Source organism: Bactrocera dorsalis, chromosome 3, assembly GCF_023373825.1.
Source record: "Bactrocera dorsalis isolate Fly_Bdor chromosome 3, ASM2337382v1, whole genome shotgun sequence".
NCBI lineage: Eukaryota > Metazoa > Arthropoda > Insecta > Diptera > Tephritidae > Bactrocera > Bactrocera dorsalis.
The window spans coordinates 77809268-77825137 of NC_064305.1; the positions used below are offsets into that span (position 1 = coordinate 77809268).

The 15870-nt window shown below is 34.5% G+C and overlaps 2 protein-coding genes across 10 annotated transcripts in view; one reads left to right on the forward strand and one right to left on the reverse strand.

Moving 5' to 3' along the window:
* The window catches only part of LOC105229157 (ATPase inhibitor A, mitochondrial), a 443346-nt gene that overhangs the window by 417655 nt on the left and 9821 nt on the right, over positions 1-15870 (reverse strand). The window contains exon 1 of one of the 2 annotated variants that reach the window (XM_049453488.1): positions 6976-6979. The exons of the other annotated variant lie outside the window; for it this stretch is intronic. The gene's annotated coding sequence lies outside the window, so the exon portion shown is untranslated. Of the gene's footprint in view, positions 1-6975; positions 6980-15870 lie in introns of those variants that run through there. 2 annotated transcript variants of the gene reach the window in all.
* LOC105229164 (syndecan) overlaps positions 1-15870 on the forward strand; it is a 456640-nt gene that overhangs the window by 397524 nt on the left and 43246 nt on the right. The gene's annotated exons all lie outside the window — the stretch shown is intronic.

Genomic DNA, 15870 nt, shown 5'->3' on the forward strand with positions numbered 1-15870 from the left:
GTGAAATGAAAATAAACCGCAATAATTTTTATTGAATATGGTCGGAAGAGCAGTGAAGCAGAATGAGCAATAAAAATCCGATTTTTCCCCGCAAGCACAGCCAAAAGGAAATTAACCACAACAATATTAATGAAAACGTATGAAACGAAATAAATAAATTGAGCGAAGGGTGAATATAGTAAGGAAGCTGTTTTGCATAATAAAAAATGTCAGAATTCAAATAGCTGCACTCATATGTGGGCAGTAAAATGACCAGCCAAACAAAGTTGGCGTGGCGTATACGCAACCGGTTAGCAGGAAATTAATTGAGAGATGTATGTATCGAGGAAATTATAAAAAAATAAACAAAAATGGGGGATAAGTGATAAAAGAAAAGAAAAAAATTTATACACTTCACAGCTACATTTCTTATAGCATAAAATGTCATAAAAAGGTGTTTATCTACATTTTTATAAGTCCCTTTATATGGCGGCTATATGATATAGTCATCCGATTTGAACAAAATGTTCGCAGTTTGTAGCGTTGCTTTGAAGAATAATCTCTTTAAAATTTCGTAAAGATTTGTCTTCAAATAAAAAAGTTTTTCATATATGGACTTAATTTTGTTCGAGCAATTTATATGGCAGCTATAAGCCATAGAAGTCCCATGTAAATATTTTGTTCAGAGATTGTAGCATTTCCTAAGATAATAATATCCACAAAATTTTGTGATGATAAAAAGAAGCGATTTTTGATAAAAAGACAGTGTCCTCAATTTCGTATCGATATCTAAAGGACTGATTCGTTGCATTTGCGATATTTTAATAACATCTTTCACCCATTCAGTTAAAATAATTAAAATATTATCAGCTTCAAGCTTTCGTGTTATGAAATCATTTCTCTCTTACACCCTGTCTTTGTTTTGTTCTTTATTATTCGCTCATTCTAAGTGTTCACACTGCTCATCACTTCAATTCCCCTGTGTCTGCTTGAGTTATTCTCGGGTCTAAGTTCATATTTTTTTTCACGTCAACCGCTACTTACTAATTAGTCGCTGATACTTAAGGATTCTGGGAACTCGCGAAAGTTAATAAGTGCAATGCTTAGCACAAAGTGCGCGACATCATCGCCGAACTGGCACTTCAGCGGTGACAGTCAAGTTATTGCCATTGACTGCTCTTTGAAATTCTCCTTTGTTGTTGTTGCTGGTGAGTCACATTTGCGGCAGCTTTGTGAGGAAAATTCACGCTGGGAAATTAGATTATTTTTTTTTTTAATTTTATGCTCAACGTTTCTACAGAATTGCTGTCATTATATTTTTAGTATCATATTTCTTTCAAATTCTCATTTTTCAGCTGTTATATTCCGTATTTTTCCATGAAATGCATTAATTTACTGATAACCTGATGATATCCTTTTTCCTTTTATTTTAGAGTGTCTCATACCATTCGTTTTACCGCTCAACCGCGATTAGAAATGAAAGATTCAGCAGAAGACAAAACAATTAAAACAGAATTAACGCTTTTCTTTTATGTTAATTAACGTTCTTTCATTTTTATATTGCATGTTTGTCACCAGGCATTTTCAGGCAAGCCTTTTGAAGCCCCACCTGGCTTTTGCTGTTTGTTTGAAAAACATACTTTCAGGCGCTTAGTGGAATATATTTCGCTGAAGTTGTACTCAGCTTTTTATTTCCCACGCGTTTTGTTTTACAGCTATAAGCACATTTCTTCAGTGCGACCCTACTTAACATATTATATATGGCATTAATGAGCAGCTTGCGGCACGAAAACGCCTTAAAGTATGAAATTGTGCCCGGACGGGTGAAAAATATTTTTAATAATCTTTTGCATGCGTATCGTATGCATTTTTTTGTGCTCTTTCTTGGAAGCAATGCTCTTTTTATAAGCTTGTATTAAAATAATGTAATTCAAAAGAATTGTAAATGCGCGTAGGCGAAAAAGTCAAGCTCATAAAAGTATGCAATAAAAATTAAGCACCGAAAATTATGCTAAATACTTTTATTGCGCAAAAGTGAAAGGAAAATACAAAATTTTATTGCTTGGATTTTATTGCGTTGAAAAATGTATAATTTTTGGCAGCAGCTGCGCATTTAATTTGTTTTTCGCAAAAGGCAAAGAAAGTATTAAGTACGGTGGAATTTTTTGCCTATATACGAGTATAGGAGAAGCACAGTAGAAGAAAATGTAGTTAATTGAAGCTTTGACAGAAATTTTATAGCCTTTCGAAACAACACCAGGCATTTTTTTGTTTGAGAAGCATACTTCCAGGCGCTTCGTGGAATAAATTTTGCTGAAGCTTTGACAGAGAAGCTTCTAGTTCAGTATTGGAAGTAATTTATATTACTTTGAATACAAATATTCAAAATATAGGAAATTTGTGTATAAAATATTTCTTAAACATATAAACATTTTCCACAAACATTTTGTCCTTACTTTTTTTGAATATATTTTTTAATTTTACTTCTTACATTTTTTGCACTAAAGATTCGAGCTTTATTTTACTTAATAATTTTATCTACAAAATTTTGAGTTGAGTTCAGTTGAGTTGAGTTGAGTTAGGTTGAGTTGAGTTGAGTTGAATTGACTGGAGTCTACTTTTTTGAGTTGAGTCGACTTGAATCTTTTTTTTTTGGAGTTTAGTTGAGTTAAGTTGAGTTGAGTTGAGTTGAGTTGAATTGAATTAAGTTGAGTTGAATTGAGTTGAAAATCTGCTCAATTGGACAGAATTTCCTATATCAAAGCACTATATCATATACATAGCTGCCATACAAACTGACCCATGAATTGCATGTTTCCATGTATAGAAAACTTTTCTATTTAACAATTTTTCTTGACGAAATTGGGCACAGAATATTACCTCAAGTATATGTAGAATCTCCGAATATATTGTTCAGTTTGGCTTTGTATAACTTATAGCTGCCATACAAACCTAATCCAGCCACAATAAGACCTTGTATGGAAATTTTCTTTGTTTGACGAAATATCTCCAAGAAATTTGGCAAATAATGTTGTCCAAAGCAGAGCTACAATTTCTTAAAATATACCATCAGATCGCATTAATAGAAACATAGCTGTCATACAAAATTAACATCGATTAGAAGTAACATTGTTAACTAAGAAGGATATAATTAGTCTCTCAATGCCTTGTCATATGAGGCCCTGAAGTGATTATAAGCGAATTAAAAAATTAATTTTATAAAAGTGTAGTTAAAAAACCGCTACATGAGTATTTAATTATATACAAAATAATATCCAATTATGCTGCAATTTACCTTGAGCCATAACCTATTTACTCGACAGCGCTACTCTCTGAGGACACCACAAGCTCGCTGGCCCGCAGGGATTTAAGCTGCTGCAACTAGGCAGCGTCTACTACTCCAACCAACCACAACTGCGCACCAACAACAATAACAACACTTTTGTGAGTCATACAGCGCACATAAGCAAACAACAACCACTCATCGACCGCTGCCACTTCATTGTACTTTAGTACTTTAATGGCGCCTGCAGTACTTACAGAGTTGCCGAGAACAAAGCGAATCTTATGACGAAGATGCTTTTCGTTGGCAATTTGACATGCGCTGCTTATCCGCACTGCACGCAGCTCCACCGCACCACTCTACTCTCCTTATCACCGCTTCCCGCTGCTTTTGCCGCATTGTGTTTCATTCAGCTATTCTTCGCGGTTGCTTTTGCCTCAAATGTACGCACACACATGCATAGCTACAAAAGCGGTGATGGATGTATGTGTGTGTGTGTTGGTGCCGCAGCGTAATTGCGGTGCAGAAAACAATGGCATAACCGTTACGCAACGTTAATTGTTGTTGGCGGAGTTTGCTACGCCATTGTTGTTTCAACTCCTCCTCTTGCAAGTTCTACACTCTTCATTCCTTTTTCATCCGTTTTTCCTTTTTGTTAAACTTAATGTTGTCGCTTACACGCACACAGCCGCAACGCGCGCACAATACAATTGAGGTTAAGGTAAATATTCGCTAGTCATTGTTAGGGTTATCCAACTACTCACATTAACGGCGCCGGTTATTCAATGCATGTAGCATACTTTTGGGCTTAAGCTTGGAAAACACCTATTGTGCGGCTTAGCTGCAATGTTGGTGGTGCTTTTTTTCATTTATTTTTATTTGTTTTTTTCTTTTATTAATTTTTTTTGTTGGCCCACTACTTTGTGAGGCATTTTCTTATAACATCTGCAAAGCTAGGGCTGCTTATTGTTTGGTTTTTAAAGCAGAAAAGTAGGCTAAGTCTTTTCTTTTGAATTGTTTGTCGATGAGTTATCGTATTACTTAAACGTTTAAAGATTTTGTATGAATTGAATATGTACTTATTTAAAAGTGAAGAGGCGATTTAACAAACTGTGAGGGTTAAGTTTGGGCTCAGTTGAAAAGATTGTAGAGAAAGTCTTTCGAGTTGTCTGCAAAACTTTTGTCCACAAAATGTTGAGTTGAGTTGAGTTGAGTTGAGTTGAGTTGAATTGAGTTGAGTTGAGTTGAGTTGAGTTGAGTTGAGTTGAGTTGAGTTGAGTTGAGTTGAGTTGAGTTGAGTTGAGTTGAGTTGAGTTGAGTTGAGTTGAGTTGAGTTGAGTTGAGTTGAGTTAAGTTGAGTTGAATTAAGCTGAGTTGAGTTGAGTTGCGTTGAGTTGAGTTGACTTGACTTGACTTGACTTGACTTGACTTGACTTGACTTGACTTGACTTGACTTGACTTGACTTGACTTGACTCGACTCGACTTGACTTGACTTGACTTGACTTGACTTGACTCGATTATAATTCTCCCAACCAAATACTTAAAAAATAAACTAAAATCTCAAAAGACACCACAATAACTCAAAACAGCTCCTTATCTAAACTAAGCACATCAAACAAAAAGCTAAATATTTTAAATTCAAATATCCAATTACCAAAAAACGACTAAAAAAATTACTAAAGCAATTCATTTTCTCTCCACATTCCGTTTTGTACGAATTTTAAACTACCAAATCCCTAAAAGCCTTAATTCGATTGTAAATTCGTTGAGTTATATACTTGGTGGATGTATGTGTGTTCCTTGTGGAGATAACGTTATGTGTGTATAGCCAGCAGTTCAACTCCGCGCCTCTGGGCACTTTTAATTTCTTATTTAGCTGACGGCTGCTTAAGTATTTCGTTTAATAGCTTCATGCCCCGAACAATTGTAAGTAGCTTTTAGCCATCGCGAGCTACAGAAAGGATATGACGTTGATGATGATGATGCTGTTGAGGCCAGTACGTGCTAAGCGAAATTGTATACCAGGATATTAGCTCGCTATTTTCTCATTTATTTTCTTCGCTCGCCATCTATGGCGCTCACGACACTGTTGTGCAATAAAGGAGTGCTACAATTAGAGCAGCGGCCAGCGACAAGGACGAAAGATAAAAGGCAAAGACACAGGCAATGCAACTGAAATGAAGAAGCAGTCAATGAGAGAAACGACTCACAAGAAGAAGGCACTAAACGCAGCTGGATAAAAGACAAAAAAGCACACATTAAAATAGAGCCTTAAGGACAACGCTTGTATGTTGAGTTGCCTGCGCTGTTTGCGTCATTGTCTCCAGCGTGTGTGGCAATAGTGTGTAACGCTAGTAATCGACAAAATATTTATTGTCATGTCCTTTGCTCTAAGGCTCCGCACTAGCAGAAAGTCATGCACAAATACTATAAACGGCAAATAATTGCCAAAAGGGTGCTGGAGGGATTCAGCAGCCGGAGGAAAGCACCACTCAGCGTTATTAACTCGTATTGGCAATTTATTAAGCTTTGCCTTTTGTGTACGACAAGTATAAAATATTTCTATTTTCTGCCTTACTTTCTTCACTCGGTTAACGATTGTTGTGTTCTACCTCTCTTCCTCTCCAGCAACCTCCTCGTCGCACTGTGAGTATCTTTATTTGGCAATTTCTTTGCTGCCTTTGGCATTTGCGCTCGTCGACTCGTTTAAACATTTTCACGCTAAACAAGGATCACTTGGGATTAAATTAAGTGCCTTGTAATTTTAATTCCCCTGCTTAGTGCTGAAGCGTCAGCAAACACTTGGAGCGCATTTTGAAAGTGCTACTCACTGGTATAAGCACATTAAATATTTCGACTGAGTAGCGGAAGGGTGTGGAGGGTGCTTGCATTTATTTTTTATAAGCGGTTATTGCCCCAACTGTATGCTTTATGTTTGCATGGATTTAAAGTGAATGAAAACTTACTGATTTTTTCGAATTTCTGATATTTTTCTTAAATGAAAGATAGTTGAAGAAAAATATAGTTTTAATTCGACGAATATACATCTAGATGTGCTGTTGTTTAGAAACCTGACTATAAATATGTATCTTCTTTTTCCGGCATATCTTATTTCTTCATGAAATTATTAATATAAAAGCTTATAGTTGAATTTTATATAAAAAAAAGTATCGAGTTTAACTTTCTATGGATTTACTCTTCTTTTTACGTCTTCCTTCGAATTATTTTTATTTATAATACTTACAATATTTTTAAACAAGCTCTCAGTGGACTTATTCTTGTCACAGAAAAATACTTGGAAATAATATTGTTTTAAATTTTTTCCTATTGGCTCAAAAGCGAAAAACTACTCAATTACATAATATCACTTTATAATATTCATTATCAACGATGTCGACATTATATTACGGAAATGTGATATAATTTTGATGTTTTTTTGAGTATAACCTAAAGGAAGACTTCAACATATTCATCGTAAGGTCAGCTGGTCTTAAATACTTTTCTGAAATTGACATTTGGCAACTGATATTGCACTGTTACAAATTTTCAGTTGTCGATCTGCATGCGTAACATACAACATCTGTAAGTATGCCGTAAAGTTCTTATGACCCGATTACGTTTGGGGTCTAGCGTGAATAGCCATTAGACAACCGTACACAAAAATTGCTTCATGCAAGCAAACCGACTACTGAAAATTGGCAACGGTGTATTCTCACTTGTCAAGCTTCAGATTGAGACAATTTTTTAAGAACAGCTGTTTTTATGATTAATATATGTGGAAAGATTTCTTTAGGATATTCTTAAAAAATTTAATTTTCCAAATGTTTCAGAAAAATAAATTCGGTTTAAAAAATGTTACAAATTTCCAAAAAAATATTTGATATAACGTAACTCGATCTCACTTGAAAACATATTACTAAGCGCTATATGTTTGAAAAGTAATGGATTTGTCTCACCAGACATATTATTTGCTTTATTCCAGTATCCTCCTTATAACCACTTAATCCGGAAAAACGAGTCTTAGCGCGCCTGTTGTCACATATTTCAATCACAAAATTTCGTCTTTTCATATAATATATTTACGTGCCTCAAGCAGTCCAAACACACACATACTATATAAACACACATACTCAAAGCTTCTTTTCAATTTTGTCTATCGCCGGCTTTACCAGCTTTAACGCCAACAAATCATTTTCATGTTCACATTTCCTTCATATAAATTGCTTTCAATAACTCAAAATCTCTTGCAGTTACCCACTGGCCCAAATGGCCAATCACTTCTGCCCCTCTACTCAGTCGCCCATGCAGACGAGCACTCACCACAGTTGTGGTGAAAACTTTTGCTTAACGATGACATCAATAAATTTTGTGTGTGTGCCTTTGACAAGTTCGCCAACATGCGACGAACAAACACTTAAACGGCAACTAACTAAACGCGCAGCATGGCAAGTGGAGCGCTTTGGAGGGAGGGTGGGCAACTCAGAGAAGATGTGTGCTGTCGCTAATGGCCATGCACTGCTGCTGAGCGCCTTTGAATGCAATTTGTGACTGTGTGTGTGTGTGTTTCTTATGCGAACAATTCGCCAAGCTGGCTGTGTTAGCTTAGCTGGCGGGCTTATCCCAACTATTTACCCGTAGAGGCCTTTAAATTGTTTGCTTTGAGTAGGTGAGTGCCGAAACGGTCATTCGCAATCAACTAGCTTTCCAATAACAACATTTCGCAAGCAATTCACTAACGATTCTCAATCGATTTCAAAGTAATCTCCAGTGTGAGCGCATCTGATTGTAGTGGCACTTTTAAGTAGCCTTTGGCGAATTCACTGTCATCTCTTCCTGTCTTAAAACGCTGTGTCTGTGGCATTGCCCGCACGCAGCCCATAGCGACCTCATTTCAACAGAATCTAGATTGAACTGAGCGGAGTTTGTAGCTGGGTGTGTGCTCTGTGGTTTTTTCATCGCACAGCAGTTGTAGCCAATAACAAAGCATGCGGTTGGCTTTGTTAGTACCCTGTAGGAAATTGAACTTGTGAAGGGGGAGGAACGCTTCTAGTACAGAGGTCTTCAAACCTTATGTCATTATACATAAATAAGATCTCACTTACCTCAAGTGTATTGTTTATCACCTCTCTTATTGGCGTTGATATCGAAGATGTGGAAAAAGTAAAGAAATAATGGTTTGGAGATCTCTATAGAGACCAAAAAAGGAGACCTTTCGATTAAAAAGAACACAAAAGATATCGTAATTCATCCTTCTTATTTAATGGCAGGCAAATTTTATTTCCGAATTTTATTTTATATAATATAAATAAAATATAATTCGGAAATAAAATTTCCCAGGCATTAAAAAATTTCCCTCTTTTTTAATTTTTACTATCTCTTGGCATTACTTATTATACTATTTTCACGAAAATTTTAATGAAAAGTTCTTATTTTTTAAGTTTGAAAAAGGGAAATTTTTGTATGGCAGGGATATTTTCTTCCCGAATTTTTTTACATTATATTTCATTCATTTTATATAAAATAAGTTTCGGGAAGAAAATTTCCCTACCAAACAAAAATTTCCCTTTTTTAAACATTTCAAAAAAAGTGCTTTCCATTCAAAATGCTATAATAAATAATGCCAAAAGATAGTAAAAAATTATGTTTAAAAAACGATATAAATGTCCTTGCCAAAAAAGTTTAGGAAAAATCGTTTTAATTAATCTGATCAGCGCTTTAACGAAATATCCCCACTTTTCACATATACAAGTAAATATCCCTAATTAGCTTGCGATTTCCTACACGGCAACATAGTGCGTACGCATTTATACGCCTCAGCTGCGCCTTACAAACTGCTACATCTGCCGCTGTTCAGCCGCGTGAGTGAGTCCGTGGTTAAAAGCTTGTTGCGAACAATTTTCCTAATTTAACTTTGGCATTCACTGAATCGAGTCGAGTGATCTTGTCGATGTGCTTCTCGTCATCGCTGTCGGTCGCCGTTATCGCTGACGGCCCACTCAGCTTTTGTAGCCACAGTTACATAAGCATAGTGCACCGTTACAGAGTTGCATTGGCGGCAAATGCGCTGCTTGTTTGCTGCTGCCTTTGACTGCATTTGCAGGAAATGGAAAAAGTTTTTAATTTGGTTTGCTTGTAGAATGTTCACAGTTGCTCGCCGTGCACGGCCGCCGCAGCTGAGGCAAAGAGGCTTTTGCGAAGCGCGCATAAAACTGATGGACAAACTGCAGCAAATTGGCAAAAGCAGTGACGAGAGGGAGAAGGAGCGGGCAAGTGAAAGCGAGAAAGCAATAAGCAGCAGCGAATTGTACAGCGAAATCCCAACAAATATCGGCATTTGAACCGTTTGATTTCTTTCTTTCATTTTATCAGCAAATTGTTGGCTCAGTTGAAATGTATGCTCTCCTCCACAGCATCCTCCCTCTCCCAACCACTTTCATGATATACAAATGTATACATGGAAGCATGTTGAAAGCGAGGCTCAGCTGGCATTAAGGATATTCAATAAAAAGCGCATCTTTTATGCAACAGCGTATTTCACTTCGATTTCGATTGCGATTTCATTTTAACTACCAAATGTGCCGCTAGCCAACTTACTCAACCACTGTTGCCATTGAATGTGTGTCAGGCAAAGCAGTCAGGCAACAGTGGTGCGGCCGAATCCTCTTACAGGCCAGCCGCAACCGCAAAGTTGTGAAAATCAACCAACTAACTGCCATAGTTTCCAAATAGTGCCACCGAAATTGCATTATTTGCCAGGAACGCAAGGCAATGAGCAACAAAATCGAATATAAAAGCTGGCGAAAAATTGGAAAAATTGCGAAACAAAATAAAAAAGGAAATTATTTATTTAGTGAAATTGAATTTTTAACTCTGGTTTATTTTTAAACTTGTGGTATTTTCGTGCATTTACGGTTATGAGACTGCTCAACAGCCGCAGATGACAGGAAAAAATATTAAATTGGAAATTTATTGATTTTATGTCAAACGGAAGTGTTGAAATTCGGAGCAGAGATATGGGTTAGCAGGATATTTAGGTGTGTCGAAGAATATGAAGGGAAGAGAGTTTATTAAGACCTCATCTACGGTATTTGAGTAATGATGAGGAATGAAAAATAGTTATGGATTGAGAGAGAATAAAGTCAAGTAGTCGTGATTATATTCGTACTTAGCTAATACTTTTGCCTTGGACTTATGTGATGGCAACCCTGAATTACTTGAACTTACTCATCACCAAGCCTTTTGAAAATGCTTTAATTAAATGTTTTCTGCTCAAAATAGTTTCAAACTCAGCAAATACTTCAAATATTCGCTTCAAACACAAATGCAATACCAAATTATACTGGTTACTTTAACCAAAACAGCGTTGCCAGCCATTTAAAAATATTTACTGCACTGTATTATTGGATTTTGATGCTTAGACTCTGCAACTTAATGCATGCTTTCCACTGTAAAGCTATTATTTTGCAATTTTTCTAACGGCGTTGTCAGATGTTGGAAAATTTAAAGTTTTAAATATTATTATAACATTTAGAAAACATATTATTGGTAATTGCTAATCAAGTTGGGTGTTCAATATTTATCTGTAATCGATTTATAATAATTTTTTATATATGCAAGATTTAATACTTTAAAAAAAATGTTTAGGGTTGCCAACTGAAAATAAAAAATAATAGTTTCTACAATTTATATTGAAAACTTAATTAATTTTACTGTTATCCGTTAAAGTAATTATTGTTTTCATTTTTACAGAATTTATTGCCGTATGCGCCTTAAGAGTAGCCACTTCAGTATAAAAATTATTTAATTTGCAATATTTCTAAAATTTAAGTTCCCTAGCTTCATGAGTTTTGTAAAAGTGGCATGCCTTTTAGACATAAGCTATTTTTTTTTTAATTTTGAAGATAGTTTTTAGGGTTGCCAATTTAAAATAAATCATGGTTTCTATTACATTATTACAACATTACATTACATTATTATTGAGTTTCTCAGTACTCACACACATCCATTATAGTTCATAGTGATTTAGTTTAAAAAATTATATATGTAGTAGTATAGTTATTAGTTTTCTAAAATATATATAAATAATTTAATTTAGTTTTGAAGCACTTATGTACATTCGTGTAAGTTGTTTCCTTCTTTAATTTTTCTCTTTTCCAATTTAAGAGTTGCCACCATAAATTATAAAAATAATTTATTTAGTAACATTTTTTAAATCAATTTTACTAACTTAATTAGTTATACAGGAGTCGAGTGCTTTGAAATTATTAGTTTTTTGAATTTTTTAAAAAAAATTTTTAGGGTTGCCAATTTAAAATGAAAAAAAAATGGTTTCTAAAACTTATATCAGTAATTTATTTTAATTTTGAAAGGTTTAAATCCGCGTTAGGCATTTGCGTTTCTTATTTTTTAAATTTCTGTTATATCCATTTAAGAGTTGCCACCTTGAAAAATTAAAACAATTTACTTAGCTTACTTTTCCTATCCTAATTAGTTTGGCAGGCGTCACATTGGTTTTAGTTATTAATTTTATGATTTTTTAATAACATTTTTTATCAGAGTTGCCAATATAAAATATAAAATTAATTTTTAACTAACATTTTTTTTAAATTTTTGTCAACAACTAAAGTTGGTTTTGAGATTTTCACATCACTTTTATCATTTAGTTTTGGTTATTTAAAAAAAAAATAGGGTTGTCAACTTCAAACATAAAATATTTGTTTTATGAAAATTTCTAGAATTTAATTTCCAATAACTTATATTCTTTAGCTAAAACTTATAAAAAAAACTGATCTATGCATTGCTTATTAGCCTGTCAGAGTAATTTTTTTCCTTTTTTTGTTGTATTTGACATTTTTTCTTTTTGCATATCCACACAACCACAAATTTTAACCCAAACCTTAAAACTATTAATTTCCACCCTCATATATATTATAGCCTCTGGTAGTCTTTTAATTGCTTTAAACTATGATTTCCTTTGTGAAGCCACATTTTTTTAAAGTTTGCTCGAACCCTAACGGAACTCTGAATATCATAAAACAAAAAACTTAATTCAATATCCGCTTCAACAAAGCGAACCGCCGTATATACTTAATTACTTTTGCCGTTTGTACTATAAATGTGTAAATATATACAAACATATTCAAATAAATACATATGCCGGTCAACACACAACCGCTAACCGTTATTTAAAATTAATTAAAAAATATTTTAAATATTCAACTACACCACAACTCAACCAACTCCAAAGTGGAACAATTTAATAAAGATTTTCGCTGGCAGCTGGCAATAATTTAATTTGCGAAACAGTGATACACCCACACACACACACACACACATGTCTGACTTTAATAGAAAAGTAAGAAGGCTATGCAAAGGCAGCTGTCACAAAATGCCTGTGAAATGTGAGGGATGCTTGTGTGCATAAATTTCACATTTTATAATGAAACATTTTTGCAGCTAATTTTGTATGGACATGCGCATGCGCATATACATACATACATATATGTATATGTGTGTACTTAGATAGGCGCACTGCCCGGCCGAGTTGGAAAATTGCGAATTTTATCTGCGTCAGTTGCTTGCACTGCAGCTACCCACCGGCTTTTCATAAGCCACTCGCTCCAAGTTGCCAACTTCTTCTGTGAAATTTTGATTTTTGGGCCTTTGCCATTTGCCTGCGCACTCTTTTTAGTTGCTGCTGTTGTTATTGCTGTTGCTCATTTGCAAATCTGCCAGTGGTAAGGAAAACTTGTGCACTAGGCTTGCGCTCCAAATAGGTCATGTATGAATTTTAATGACGTCATTCAGGCGGCAACGCCATTAAGCTTGGCGAAGCAACCAATAAGCGGCGGCGACTGGTGGTGGCAAGAGGGGTCGGTAAAGCCAACTGGCAGATGCAGAGGGCGCAAACGTGGTGAAAGCCTACAGTGCCAAAGGCTTAGTGACATAGTTGATGGGAAAATTTTTTGGGCGAAGAAAAAAATTTGGTAAATGGTTTGACAGGCCAGCGGCAAAATGATTGAACCAAAGGGCAATAAACCAAATTTTTGCGAAAGTTCTTTTTCTACACGATTTTTGAGGCTGCATGCATGCTTAGGTGTGTGGTAGGGAGCTTTTTGGGTTAACAAATTTTCGACTTTTTTCTAAAGAAAAAATTTTTAATTTTGGTTTTGTGTGCTCAAAGCAGGTTTAAGCTCAGGCCGTGGACACAGTGGGTCAAAAAGTAGAAAAAGGGTTTCCAATATGTTCATGATAATTAAATCGAACATACTTAATGCTCTCTTGTCATCATAATTGGTTTTTTTTTCTGCTGTCAACGTTACAATGGCCCTAGTATGTGCCAAGCCTTAAGAAGTTAGTGAAAAATAATAAAGTAAATAAAATAATTTTTACAAGTTTTTCTTAAGACTTTATTGCTATTTCCCTACTTAGTGTTAATAAAAATATATTCACTTCAAATTTACGTCCCAATCTGGTAACTTTTACGCCTCCCAACTTTTCAATACCACAACATTTATCTTTACTCAAAACTTTACCTGAAACTTGAGTCACTTATTTTGACAGCTTTAAATAGCTTTGGCTTGTCAAATTCCGCGCTCAAATCTTAGAACTAAAACCAAAAAAAAATTTGAAATTTAACATAACGGCAACTTTTGGCACAGTCAACCCCAATCAGCACGTGACAGTTACGGCTTAGTCAGCCGACAAACGCCGCCACAGTGAACGTGTTCATATAAAATGTACAGTTATTTTTCCATTTTCTCGCTCGGTCGAGTTTGAGGCGGCATCATGACAGCAAAATACCACACCGTCGCGCCTCCACTCACCACTAATTTTATTTCTCTCATTCCATTTTTTTCAAGCACAGCCAGTCTCGCACTCCACTTCAACCCCTGCGCTTTCAATGGCTGTAGCTAAATTTGGCATATTTTAAGTGTTCGTCGTCGTTGCCAAATTAAATTTGCATGGAAGTTTCTATTTTCGGCGGAATATTCTCCGCACACCCCGGCGTTGTAAAACAAACATAAATATGGAGCATGCTCTGCTTTCAAGTTTTGCGCAATGCTTGCCAACAAAAAAGGGGAATTTTTGAAATGTTTGCCTCCCATAAAAGGTGCAAATTTCAAACTGCGTTAAATGTCACTCACGTTTTGGTTTCGCAAATTTACCCTCATTCATTCGCTCACTCACATTTTGCATAAATTTTGTTCTCGTTTGTATTTTGGTATATTTCTGAACATATTTTTGAGCCCTTGCCCGGTTTTGCACACTTTTTCTTTTCAATATATTCGTTTTAGTTTCTGCATTTCTGCTCACTTAAGTTTGTCGGTGTGGAAAGTTCAAATTTCTGGTTGAAAGTAAAAAATTTGCATCAAAATTCAAATGTTCTCCCTTCCTTTTAATGGAGGTTACTGTTTTGGTGTAGATTTTTAAGAAATTTTTTATTTTGCTGTGGTGACGCTCTGAGCATTATTGCTTGCTAAAAACTGTGTGAGACTTTTTTTCATAATTTTATTTCTTTCATAAATCGCAGTATTTTTTTAATTTTACTTAGTATTTTAGTTTGAGGAAAAAACCTTCAGTGCAATTCAATTTTTGGCACACTTTTTCTGAGAAGTGTTTTTGAAAGTTATCTACAAATAAGTGAGAGCATGTATCATTATCATTAATTCCTTATTTTTTGCCAAACAAAGATATCCAAAAACGTTTCTGGATAAACTATGTTAGTACATTATTAAAAAATTATATTCAACAGCTCTTTTTGAGGTGCTTTTCCTTATATATACATACCTTTATTACAGAAAATGTAATTGTGAACCGCATAAATTTTGTTTAAAAAAGACAGGAATCCAAAACAAAAAGCTTACAATATTAATTAGAACTATCTTGAGACATTTTTGCAAACCATTTCGGTACCAATCACTTTACAAATATAAAAATCTGTCAAAAATTCTATAAAAAACGTATGACTTTTATATTTTCATAATATTTTTACCATATTGCGTTTTATATTTTTTAAAGAGGAGTTTTGGAAAATTTTAGAATATTATTTTTCAGGCTAAGATGCCATAGAAATAATCCCATGAAATCAGGAGATTAAGAAGTGCAATTTTCTAGCATCAGTCAGAATATTTGTACTTTTAATTAAGCAAAGATGTGCTCAAAATCGCTTCAAAAGAGGGTATTTACTTTTCTAAGTGTGGATCTCAATATTTTTCTTTTTCTTTACTGGCGCAAACACCACTTATGCGGTTATAGCAGAAAGCAAATATTTGTATATTTTTGGGAAATGTTTTTGGACATTTTTTAGGATTTTTTTTTGTATAAAAAAATAACTTTTTTCATATTAAAATCATTCAATACAAACTTTTCAAATAAAAAAACCTGTGGGAAATTTTTTTTGTAGAAAGTTTTTACAACTTCGCAATATTATTGCATTTATTATTATTAAATCGCGTCATGAAACGAAACATACTTTTCTAAATGATATTTTAATTTGGAAGCTTGAACAAATTTTGGTACATTGTTTGGAACATTTTTTCATAATTTATAGAAAATTAGCATTGAAAGATACTTACATTTCAAGAAAAGATATTTTTCCTAAATG